The sequence below is a fragment of the Patiria miniata genome, unplaced genomic scaffold (assembly GCF_015706575.1).
Source record: "Patiria miniata isolate m_02_andy unplaced genomic scaffold, ASM1570657v1 HiC_scaffold_8, whole genome shotgun sequence".
NCBI classification, from domain to species: Eukaryota; Metazoa; Echinodermata; class Asteroidea; order Valvatida; family Asterinidae; genus Patiria; species Patiria miniata.
Genome location: NW_024037075.1, coordinates 7,109,233 through 7,122,934, shown reverse-complemented (window position 1 = coordinate 7,122,934; position 13,702 = coordinate 7,109,233). Strand labels below are relative to the sequence as shown.

Sequence of the window (13,702 nt, the reverse complement as noted above, 5' to 3'; positions counted from 1 at the left end):
ACAATATTTTCTGATCTGGTGATATAACAAGTTAAGTGGTTATACATCATGACCGACTGAATAACTGGCCTTCCCGAAAACGGTGCATGTTCTGCTTAGAAAGTGTTAAAAGATCTTGCATATTGCCAGTGACGTAGTTTACATGCAAACATAATTCAGACAGGAAGGCTGGGGGCGGTGTTCATCGAAACACCAAACAATCTCCCTGAAATCCAAAGAGACAACGCGAAACCACCGCAATTAAAAGCAATTTTGCTTCCATACACAAATTTTTTTGAGGGGGGAGAGAGAACAACAAATAGTAAAAGTGCCAAAGTGAAAAACATAATTGACAACTCTCGGAATTTGGTCGGACGTAGGGCTGATATTTTATTTGTCAAAAGCGGTGAAGAATGGGCTGGCGATCCCGACCCCCGCGAACTGGCTGAATGCCGCGCGACTCGGGGAGAAAAAGGCGGCGTTACACGGGGCCGACGTTTGCGGGGTACGCCGTGGCAAGAGGGGTAAGGACTGCCTATATTAATGTCATGCCGAGCTGATGACTGGAGGCGTTTTATCTGTTAACCTTGACGTGTGTGGTGATATCTTCATTGATTCGGACTTTTTTTGTTCACACGAGCGGGGCTATATCGCTGTATAAGTGCAGTTGCTGGGTTTACTGTACAGAACACTAGTAGGAACATCCCAGGTCGGACAACAAAGCGTTAAAGCGGTAAGTCGAACTATTTATTTTACTATAAAGACAGTAGAATCAATTTTAATTTCTTACTTACAGAATAATTCAAAAACAAAAAAATGTGCTATGTTCAGAAGAGGATAATGAAATAATTATAATTCTGTTTGTCAGAAAAACATCGCTGTTAAACAACTCACCTTTTTCAAGTAATGTTTAAGCAGGAATCAGTGAAAGCTGCCATTCACAATGACATTGCAAAATTATACATGATTGTCAACAATAGCTTAACCGATTCCTGACGCGATGATATTAGCGAATGTGAGTGAAAGAATACGTATACATGATCACACAGTGTTATCTCTTCCGAGACAGGCTCCGCCACCTGTTGTTAATCACTTCTTACATTAAATTCAAATTTCGATGAGATATGCGGTTGCACAGTTCTCTACTCAGTATATCGGTCCAAATTATTTTAGTCCAGCTTATAAGAATTATTACGGAGCTGTGGCCCTACAGCAAGACACTTTACTTCAATTCTCGATAATCGATTGCGGAAACCGCTGCTTAATCGAAAACGCACCTGTCACTCGATAAGCTCGGTGTCCGAGTTGTGAAGACGTGTATGATAGTCGCGGGTTCGATTCCCACCAAAGTGTGCTTGTGGATTATTCTCACCAGCTCAATTAAAGCAGTAAGCATTGAGTGCTTTATAACATGACGTCGGGGAAAGGGAAAACCAAAATCTGTTGTATTTAATGTCACACATGCACTAAGGCTTTCCCAATGGCATGCGATTTGACCAATTTAATAAAACTATGCGTAATTCAATTTTGGTGTTACATCTTAAATACAAGTAGCGATATGTAGCCGAAGGGGTTCTTGTTGAACCAGTTGTCTGAATACATTTCTCCAGGGATGTGTTCAACTGCGAAGAGCGCAAATGTGGACAAAGTGAACGATTTACTTTAGATGTTCACCTAATAGATCGCGAACGTGGGCAGCATCTGCGCACGTTGTTCGCGTACAAATGGAACTCGCCCTCAATTTGTCTTACTTGCTCGAAAGGTGAAGGAAATACCCAAAGCTCGCGCATAGGCGTTTGTAATGTTTTAGTCCTAACACCCAAGTGTGTCTTGTCGGATGAATTATCCGCGAGCGTTCACTAGGGGTCTGTGATGCAAGTGTGTATACTATTTGTTAAGAGGAGAAACACTGGTACGCCTTATCACATTATGTCACTGCTGCACAGCAGGTGCTACGCTTAAGGCTAAGATTTGACAAGGAAATATGGTGTGGTCTCTGTAGAATCATCTACAGCCGAAGTCACTTCAGATCATGTAAGGACCCACATACGCGTGGCTTGCTGCCAGGCAGGATGTATGGTTTGCCTCGATTGTCAGGTCTTAATAAATGAGATTTGAGTCGTGATGCTGTGAATTCAGAGCAGTGGATTCCGTGCTCGGGACACTGTATAAACAAGCTCAATCAATTATATAAACGGATGAATTATGAAAAACGGAATAGCTAAAATATTCAAACTCAAGCGTTAAAAAAAAAAAAATTGGGGGAGGGTATACAGCTTTCGACACAAATGTATCAAATAATATTTTGTCTGTTTCTATAGGAGTTTGCCAAAAAATCAAAACTAAAGTGCCTTCTAAACAAAATATGGTTAAAATGTGGATAACACCCTTTTCATCGTGACATTATTCCCAAGTTTATCAACCGGCTTTCGGTTCCAATGGATCTATGAATTACAACGATCGTTAACAATCAATAAACTTTTTTTTAAAAATCATTGTCAACACGCGTTAACCCGAACTAACAGGCACATTGCTGTTGAAGTGCACGGGGAATTCGAACCAGCAATCTTTAACCAAAAACCCACAATATTATGGGAGGTAAGATGAGAGATTTCTGTCGTTTCTTCAGAAATTATGCGATCTTAAATTTGTGTTAAAACTAAAGATTGTATTAAAAATAAAAGTTAAAAAGTTACAAACCAATGTATCTGAGATAAATGTGTTTTGCAGAAATTGGCGTGGCTGATTTTCCTCATGTAAAAGGCGAATAGGTGCAACGTCATCTTTCAGTGAAATTATCAGATTGAAGCATCTCTAGACATCCGTCCACTTGAAAGTGTATTTTCATCTCATTGAGTCACTGACCTGAAAGTTATCTCAAACTCCACGCACTTCCCCCGCTCTGGGGCTAATCTACGAGACTTGTCGTTCTAAACCAAAGTACGACCATCTGCAATAATGTAACATTTTCAGAGACAGTCGCAACAAACATGACGGCACCGGCTTTTGAACCCCACCCATGGGCGTCGCAAGGGGGGGGGGCAAGGGGGGCGCTTTGCCCCCCCCCCCCGGAAAGGCCAAAAAAAAAAAAGAGAGAGAAAAAAAGAAAAGAAAAAGAGGTGCGAAGTCATAGTGGTGTAAATGTAATGAGTTGGGGGAGCAAAATGTCCCTGCCCCCCTCCAAAAACTGAGAAATCGAGAATATGTTGAGAAATACAGGATTTTTTGCGGAAAAATATGTTTTGCCCCCCTCTAGAAGAAATCCTGGCGACGCCCATGACCCCACCCCCCCACCCCCACCCGACATGCAGACAGCCATGTACTGTGAAACTTGACAGCACTTTGCAACTTTGATGACAAGTTTCGCACCAAAATTTGTCAAAGACGTCGATGAGGCCACGAAATGAAGATGACTCGCTTATCCATTTATGGCAATCCTGCAGGTATTTTTATCTGGGATGTACTTTAAACCAACAGGGCAAATGTTCCATTTTAACCATGTTCCATTTATCAAGGTTCTATTATTTTTTTCTATTTCGCTCGGGGTACAGACTGTCTCTATGTTCTGTCAGCACATTGGATTCACACCATTTACGAAATTAGTTAAACTCCTAACAGTATTAGCAACATGCACTTACACGAGACTGTCAAATTACTAGCCACACGGAGAGAGGTTAAAGCGGAGTTGCAACGGAGGTTCTAAATAAACTGAAATAAAAGAAATATATATATGAATATTAAAAGAAAAAGAATCTAGCACACCTTTACAGGGATATGGTCATCAACACACCCAACGAATAGGTAAAAAAACTCTTGACTTCAACTGTTTATTATTGATGTAGCTGTGGTGAGTTTGAACATCTATGGGATTCTGCAAGTGCAATAGTAAGGCCATTGATATACTTTCTGTTGCGAAGATCTACCATATCATTCTCCCATTTGCATGTGAACATTTGTTATTCCGTCCAAGCATCTCAAATCAAGCACGACGTATTCGAGTGCCTCCCCCTCGGAAACAATCCAATCCTTCTAGCCTAGCAATCTAGCCGAGGATCTATGGCACTCCAGACGAAACTCAAGCCAGTCAGGCATAGTACGATCCATCTATCAGTACCATCGATCATCAACAGAGAGGGACAAATGTAGACTGGATCACGGCGCTGCAAAGCCGAAAACATTACTTAGCAAATGTCATTTGTTAAGCGACTAGAACAAGGCAGGACTAGTAAAGCTGGGCCCAGAGCGCTACAAAAGTATTCAATTGAATCAGAATGACTACAAGTACAAGTCTGCACATTAAGCTGTAGTGGTATTACTCCACTTCCGCCGTTCGCGTGAAGACTTGACTTATTTATTACATTTCTTTACCCAGGGTATGCCCGAACAGTTTAACACTACAAATGACTACACACATGTACAAAATACAATACATTACAAATACAATACAACACAATAAAATAAGATAAAAGCATATGGGATTACTGCATGATTGTAAAGCAACTAGTATAAATATTGTTCAACTATTACAAAGAAACATGTACAGTTTGAAACAACACCGCTTACAGACTTTCCTAAAGGCCTTTGGTGAATTAAGTGAACACGAAGAATTTGGACATTTCTTGCGACATCGGAAAAATATATTTCTATAGGCCTACATTCGCTGATTACGGGGGGGGGGGGCGAAAACCCGTGAAAAACCCTTTTGGGAGAAAAACGGGAAGATTCCCATCCGGCTCCTTATTATTGCCTACACATATCATAAAGGAACACGAAATAAGCGGCGCCAGACTTATGCACATGTGGAGTAGATGCTGCATGACACGCAGTGAATGACCACCAGTGTAATTCACAAATGACAGTCACTTAGTAGGTCAGTCCGGTACAAATCGGCGAAGAATTCAAGAAACAGTCGCCAGCAGTATGCCATTTTGGCTAGTAACCTGCAAGTATTTTGCTATGCTAAGTACATTACTGATCCATTTTCTACTGGTACGCGGGATCGTTACTATTTCCTTAGCACTTCAAAACACTATTGCTCGAATTTTCCCACATTCGAACATTAAGTCATAATAATTGTTGCTAGGCATAGTGTACAAAAAAATGGAGTTAGTCACGTTTTACTGCAGAAAACAGTGTTAAGTGCTTTCGTTATATCGAGGAGACGTTGCACTCCCCCCCCCCCGGACGCGAATTTGCTGTCGAGCTCTTTGATGGCTCAGTTGGATAATGCCATGGTTTTGAGATCGGAGGGTGTGAGTTCGAAACCACATTTTTCCAAAGGGAAATAAAGTCCGAATTTCATTTGGTTCGAATTCATTTCTTTTTTTTATATATTTTCCCCTCATGTTTTAGGGAAGTAAAGTCCAAAATCTCATAGCGCACACCCCATTTGCTTAGGGCCTATGTCGTTTGGGGAAGAAAATTCGCCCCTGATAAACATAATGTTCATTATTAACCGGACTAATCACCAATTGCAATCGGCAGGTATGGTTGTTGGAATCAATGTTATATGCTTTACTTTCGATCAGTCACGGTCACCCGTGTACTTGTCTCCCTCTAATATAATGATTTGTCCTCGCCTTTTTCCCTTTTTTGCGCTGATTTAACAGTCACGAATAGAAATTAAATTTTAACTTCTCTGCTCTTAATGTGCCCATTATCAAAGTCGTCGTCTGGCAAATAGAAACTCTCTTGACATCGCCAAACTCTATGAGTGCCGTTAATGCATTTTGAGATGCATTGAGGAATATCTTGAGAATTATTTCAAGATATTTGAAAATCTGCTTCAAGATATATGAAACTCCGCTTTAAGTTCAAGATGCATAAAAATCTGCTCCAAGATATCTTAAAATCTATTTCGAGATATCTTGATACATGTATCTTGAAACGGATTTCAATATGTCTCGATTTGGATTTCGAGATTTCTAATTATGACATGTAGCAGACGATTTCGAAATATTTTGAAACCAATTTCAAGATATCTTGAAGTGGATGTCGAGGTTTCTTGAAAATGGATTTCGAGATATCTTAAAATGGATTTTCGATATATCTTGAAATGCATTTCGAAATATCTTGAAATGGATCTCGAGATATCTGGAAATGAATATGAAGATTTCGGAAAAATGGATTTCGAGATATCTTGAAAACATTTGGAGATATCTTGGAAACCTTGCCAAAATGTTATAGATATCTTGGAATAAATTGAGAAACATTGAAATATTTGGACATATCTTGGGAAATTATTGGAAATATCTTGAAGTACTCAAAAGCTACCGCTTTAATTTGAATAAGTGTCACTAAGCGCGCCATATAGAAATGCTTACATTAGTACATTACAGTTACACTTATAAACTTGTACCTTATGCGTAGTAGCCCTTTTAGACTAGAGGGCAATGCCCTTGTTTTGCTGAGATATGCATGAGTCAACCTTGTGTGCATTCATTGTTACCGAGTTAAAACAACAAGAGATACCCTCTAAGATGGCCGCTGCGAATGATGTCTATAACGTTACGTCAGTGATGACAAATGGAGCTATTCCGTTTGATTTGCTACTCTGTTATCTTATCCGTCCAAATGTTTTGAAGATCATTCCGGGTGAGTGGTAAGATGAATAAAACCGTTACAATTTGAAAGGACGGGTTTAACTGTTTGTTACTGAATGCACTTCTAAAGAGTGCAAAAGTGATCATAAATAATCTACCCTGCGAATCGTCACCACAGCAGTTTGCACCCGCAATTTGACAAGACCCACCCTCTAACAAAACCCACCCTCCCGCTCCCCAAAACCACAAATCCAATGGCACCGCTCCAAAAATAGCAACCCCTGTCAATACCGATCAGGTACCGGTCGCTAATAGGACCCAAATCGCCCACCAAAAAAAACATCGGACCCTGGACCGCCAAGGGGATTTATACTGGGTGTCAGGGAAAGTTCAGCAGGGTGAGGGTCGCATTGAAGTTACTGGTCTTCCTTGCCTGCCAACACAGCGAGGTTGAGTTGTCTTGTAACGGCCGCTGGCAGGTTGTCCAGACACTTTATAAAGTGCAGTACTCCCTCATGGGCGTATCGTTTTTCCCGACGCTTGTCTCACGCTAGGCAACACTCGTTAGTGATGCGTAGCGACGGGACGCAGGTGAAGAGAAGATGATGATAAGCATGAATGATAAAGGCAAAACATACAGGATCATTAGCTTTCATGTATTATGTCCGTTTCCAATAAGAACACTACACAAAATCCAAAGAAGAATGTTCAAAAACCTGACTTGTTGAAGTTTCAGCTCAGTGGATATTTCACTATTCGAGAAAACAGAACAAACATGCACAACCTTTTGATCATGAAACACGATATCGTCAATAGCACTCCTTATTTCAAGAAACAGTCGACTAACTGATCGTTTGAAGTCACCTTCATGTCTTGTTTTTTTTTCTAAATGACGGTAGGCCGGATGGAATAATTTCACGGGATGTTTTGATACCAGTTCGATCTTTAAACGATTTACAACTTATAATCTGAGCTTAGCTGAGGGAATTTTCGGTTTAATAAGAAACAAGTAAGAAAGGGATAGGACCTTTTTAATGGTCCAAGCAGAGGGGGCCAGCATATTGCCCTCTTTGTACCTATCTCACTCGCTTGTGACTACCTTTCACTTGTAGGCCGGGCAGTGCTATTGTATGTGATTACCCCGTAATGCAAACGAATGGGATCAATCCGGCCGTTTGTAAACCACATGCATGAAAACACTTGCAGTATATATGGCCAATCTGTATCAGTTTACAATTATGTGCAATCTTGGACAATCTTTTCTACAATTTCCTTGTCTTCTTCTCCTTCTTTTTTTTTAATTAATCGTCACCGATTTGAAAACATGCCAAAACATGGAGAATATCCGTGACATTAACTAGGGGACCTGCGTATTTTCTAAATAAATATTGTATGAACCTCAGTGATGTCACTCGATGTGCGCATTGGAATGAACAGAAATGCACATCTAAGCCCTGCAGTTACATTACCTTGGTCAGTTACAAAAACCGAGACAACCTGGCGTCCTGCTTACAGTGCCTGAAAAAGTGTGACTTTTACTTAAAGACACGAGTATTATGTACGGTAGAGGCTGTGAAGGCTTCCAGTCACGCTTCCTACGCGCTTTTGTGCGTACATGTGTTTCCCCGCTGGTCTACAGTCTTGCAACAACAGTCATCGCTTCAAAAGCATATCCACTTATTGAAGTCCGTGCAAACCCTGAAAAAGACATGCACAGTTCAATGTCCAGAGCATCAAATCGTACATCTTAGAGAATCACATCGTAATCACACTGTAGCTTACATCCCGAAACACCTTTTTCATGTAACACCTTTTCATTGTCACAAATACGTATTGTACAATAGACTTTACCTGTTCCAAGTACCAAAATGTGAAAGCGTGTAAACCAATGCACATCGTCACCACATTTATAAAATATACAGCGAATTGCGGATGAAATTGTTTCACAATGAGTGTCAAAACACGGGATCATACCAATAAGAGAAAGGCGTGTTTTGTAATTGGCGGCCATAATGAACTGCTTTTGTAAGGTCCCTGGATAAATTTGTGCTGTTTTCAATGGAAAATGGAAATAATTATTAGATTATCCAACGCTTCCTCCTTGCGCTGTTACGAGGGCCCACGGGAACGGGCCGAGGAAATGTTATAAGGACAAGTGGTTTGTGTTACACCGTGTAGGCCATTTTAAAGGGCAGGGATGCTCCTCTGTTAAAAAAAAAAAAAAAATGTGTCCAGAGTTTAAAAACATTTCTAAACACTTAATAATTGTACCCACTTTTTTCACTTGTTTGAATCCACCACATGTTTGGGTTTACGGATGTCTGTGACATGTTTAGGTAGACGACGAAAGCCTATTACTAGTTCAAGTAAAACTAAAGTAAATAAAAATGACTTATCAGGTTGAAGTCGAACAACAGGCTAAACTACACACGTCTATCATTCTTTTGTATGACCTGTCTCAGTAAAACGACACTTAAATAGAAATTTGACTTTTTATATAAGTTATTATAGATGGCACTTAAAGTAACTAGCTTTCATACTTTGCAAACATACTAACCATACCCATGTGCACAAAATTGGTTACAAAAAGTGTTTAAACCCAGGCACCGTTTTTACGGTGTACGTTTTGCACTGTGTCATCAAAGCGGTCAAAAGCGTCAGTGACTATTTAGTTGACAAAACTTTGCAAACTTAGACGATTATTTTGAAATGTTGACGATTTAAAACCGGTGTCTCGCGGAATAACGTGTTGAATGCACGTCCAGTGCTAGGAAGCGTCTCGATATTGCAAATGGATTTACATCTGAGATACAAAGCAATAATTGGTTGTACTGGTATAACGTTAAAAAGGACGAATTATAATTAAAACTGTCCAGGATCATAAAACTTCATTGTCAGAAGTCTCAAAGGTTTGATGTGTGTCTGGCCTCATGTTTTAAAATTATTCTAATTGTGGAAACTATTGCAAATAATGGAGCTAGGCCTATGTTGTGTAAAATTGAATCTGTGTGCGCGAAAACTGTGTATTCGGTTTCGTTATCGAGGGAGTGAAAGGCAAATCCCAAATTGTAAAATTTAGCAATGTTAATAAAACCTCATAGGCGTAGTTGCTTTATTCAATTTATAGGAGGCAATTTAACATATTGATTGCTCAGACAGTAGCAAGTGAACAAACAAAGTGGAACCAGTATCGAAGGGCCATTTTAATCCAAGAGGAAGGTCGGTATTAAAGCCAATAAGATAAACCGTCAATTAGACTTGTTTTCCGATGATGACGATTATTGGCCAATAAACAAAAATACCATCATCGAAAATTAAAAACAAAACCTCTCAGCGTTCAATAAATAACTTTCATCATACAGCTGTAAAACCAGTTATTTTGCGTCTCCTGCAAATTCGAGATAAACTACCCGTTTTTTTCCTGAACCGGAGTGTCTCGTCCACCCCCCCCCCCCAAAAAAGATTATAAACATAGGTTTTCCCGGCTATTTTAAAATGTTTTTCATTCCAATTCACCAATTCTAATATTTAAATTGTGCCACAAGAATTTCAAATGCTTTTAGTGAAATCAATTGAGTCATTTATCATTCAATTTCAATGTTTGGTCGACCTATTCAAGTACTCGATCAATAATATTCGTCAATAGATTGAATTCGTCTCAGCTATTGGCCATTGACATCATTCAGAGATCGAATTCGTCTATGTCAATCAATTTAAAACTTGTGTTAAGTAAATTAGTCTGGTGTGTGCTAATGCACATTCCTTGCGTCCCCAAGCAGAATTCGGCACATTCAGGCGCACGATGTTATCAGATCAAGTAGATGTGCTCAGCTCAGAGAGCAGTTACCAAAAGACAAGTAAATAGATTGCCAAGAACAACAAAACATAAAGTACTTTTACATTTTGAAACGAATAAAACAAGTGTTAAATTGAAAGAAGGAAATGTCACAAACTGCCATCACCCTTAGTTCCCCGTGTAACATGTGTGCCCAAAACTGAGCCTTGCGTATTTTAAGAAGACAAAATCAAAAGAAACAAACAATAGATTTATGAAGAAACAATGAAACACAACAAGTGGAAATTATTCTTATCAGCGGCCTGTATGCCTTCTACTGAAGATGTCACAGTGAAGTATGACGAAATTGAACAAATGATTAGGATTAAATTGCGTGACATGACGGATTTGTTTTTGCAAGAGCAACACTGAAACAACTGCATGCAACGATGTACAGATATCATCTGGTACGCCAAAATAGTACAGGACAAAATGTGATGGAACAAAGGGGAATCGCCTTTGTTCTTGGTTAAGAATGGATTGTTGTGATTCTGAGATAAGTTTTCCCCTACTGATATAGAATTACAATGTTGCAGCCATCTTGGATTTCAAAATGGCCCCACTTTGAGTCATATTTTGCTCAATATAAAATTGGGCTATGGAATCGTATGAGGTTCATTTAAACCCATGTTTTTTTATGAAATTTAAGTGTCAAACTATCAAAAGATGGCTACCATCTTGTATATTTCAAAATGGCCGCCATTTAAAACCTATTTTGCCTAATACATTGGGCCATGACAGTCGTGTGAAGTTTAGTTTGGTGACAAACCCCGTATATTTGAGATAATGAAATAAAAATAAAACACGATGAATGCAGTGCTATACAAATGGATGGCAGCCATCTGGGATATTTCAAAATGGCCGCCACATGGCACATTGAAAAAAATGGAACTAATGCAGTTCCATGTCAGTACAGCCGTGTAGTTGCGAAGGCGAAGCGTGGCCCGTTGATAGGCAAAGTTAATCCGATTACGTACTTAGACGCTATAACGGAGCAGTGAAATTCATGCACCCCCCAAAAACAGGGCTTTTTGAACGTTTTGTTTCTCAGAAAATAGTATGATTTAATTGTTAAATTATAACGGAAGAAGAAATTCTAAACTTCATGTCAGTGAAAAAATCGCCGTCATCGATGCCGAAACCACAATACTGGTTACTGGTTACTGGTTAAAGAGGTTGTGGAATGCTCGAAGACATTTCCGTCATTTTCGGGTATATGTAGCCTAAGGTGTGATGAAATAAAAACGACTATTGTTTCTGTCATAAAATGAGTACAAAAGGTACTTTTGAGAGCTGTTTTTCAAGTCCTGTCATGCCTGTTTCGACTCGAACGTGCAATTTGTGTAAAAGTCGTCGTTGCGGGTAGCAAACAAAACACAGTAAATCGTGACGTAATAAACAGGACTCCCGATGCAGAGTAGCATATACGAGTCCTGTTTATTACGTCACGATTTACTGTGTTTTGTTTGCTGCCCGCAACGACGACTTTTACACAAATTGCACGTTCTGGTCGAAACAGGACCTGAAAAACAGCTCTCAAAAGTACCTTTTGTACTCATTTCATGACAGAAACAATAGTCGTTTTTATTTCATCACACCTTAGGCTACATATACCCAAAAATGACGGAAATGTCTTCGAGCATTCCACAACCTCTTTAAGCTGACCCTCAAGTCGGGAAGAAATCGTTCGAAAACGTAACGAAATCTATTATGTATTTATATCAATGTATTTATATCAATTTCTTTCCGAAAGTTGTTATTTCACGAGTAGTTGAACACTTATATCATCTAAGTAGGCCTATATTTCGAGTTTTACACCTTGAACGATCTCCAAGGAAAATTCGTCGAGGTTTTTGCCGACCAAGCCCTTGTGCATGGTTTTCAACAAAGATTCTATAGCGCCGTAGGCGCTATGGTTTACCGATTTCAACCCTGCAACACAATGACGAAGCGCATATTAGCATATTCATTAACGTCACTCTGCGTGACTTGGCGTGGGTCTCGGTATCGACCAATGGAAGCCGGCAAGGGGCATATTTACTAATTAATAACTCGTGAAGGAGGCTTTTCTGCAATGATTTTTACTGCACACTATAATGGATAGGAACCGTATTAATATTCGTGAGGCTTAAAAAGATTGACAGATATTGCAAACACCGATGTAACAACTTTTAAAAATGCACGTAGCCAGGCCTATTGTTCCAATTCCAACGAAAATCAATGAACATATCACAACGATTTTAAGTACATACTTGGATCATTATAAGGGAAATAAATCCTGAAAGTTGCATGAAGATACGGTCTTCCAAACGGGAGAAATTAATTTTCGAAGATTTTGCCCGACAACGTGAACATGTCTGTGTGCACAAGGGCGGATCCAGAACACAATTTTTTTTGGGGGGGGGGGGCCAAACAAATTTTGGTCCCCACAAAAAAGTGGGTCAAAAAAATTACGGCGTGGGGTTCGGGGCCCGCTTAAGGGCCCCGAAAAAAAAAAGATTCTAGATGCTCTGTGGTGCGATCTGAGGCAATTTCTGACCACTTTAATCAATGTTTTTTTGAGGAAAAGATGGTGGTGTACTCATTGCCTGCCTTTATTGCGATGTCACTTAAAAAAAAAAAAATTGGTTTCGTTTGGGGGGGGGGGGAATGGCCCCCTTTGCCCCCCCCCCTGGATCCGCCCTTGTGTGTGCATGTAGTTTCATTCAAAATAAAGTGTTACGTAACCTTTAGAAATCGCCCTCGCAGCCACACGGACGAGTAGGGTTAAATCTATCTCATAATTACAAAAAAAATCCTTTCTTTAGCAAAAAAACATACAAATTTACATTTCGTCTTCTACTAAAATAGCCACCAAGTTTCCATTTTGGCTGGCCCCAGAGGTCAATGGCGAATCTAGGGGGTGGGGTGGGGGGGGGGGTTAATGGGGGTCATGTCCCCAATAGTATTATAGCTAGTACAGGAGTGTACACGAATGTTTTCTTTTTTAATCTATGCCTCATTCCTTTTCTCTCTACGGATATGTGAAATTAATAAAAAGAGAATAAGAAAAAAAGGAGGAAAAAGCGCCCCCGGCGTCAAAGGGCCAGCCTAGTGTTCTCTTTGACTGACTCATTAATCTGGGCAGTGGTATCATATAGGATTACCCCTTAAATGCAAATTACTGAGCTGAATCAAACTAAATTTCGGGTTTGAGTTCTTCCAAATTTTGCAAAAGAACTTGCCAGAACACGAGACGCTTACTGGACACACATTGTCAGGCTCAGAAAAAGGGATCTTCGCCTTTCTCACTTAGCACAGGGAAATGTACATTTAGTGTAATTTCAAGCTCACTAACATCTAATCT

The 13,702-nt window shown here is 39.8% G+C and overlaps 1 protein-coding gene across 1 annotated transcript in view; it reads left to right on the top strand.

Annotated features, from left to right (window-relative positions):
- The first annotated feature begins 284 nt into the window (after window positions 1-284).
- The window catches only part of LOC119719737 (partner of bursicon-like), a 28,102-nt gene continuing 14,684 nt past the window's right edge, over window positions 285-13,702 (top strand). Inside the window, exon 1 of the mRNA XM_038189233.1 lies at window positions 285-712. The gene's annotated coding sequence lies outside the window, so the exon portion shown is untranslated. The remainder of the gene's footprint in view (window positions 713-13,702) is intronic.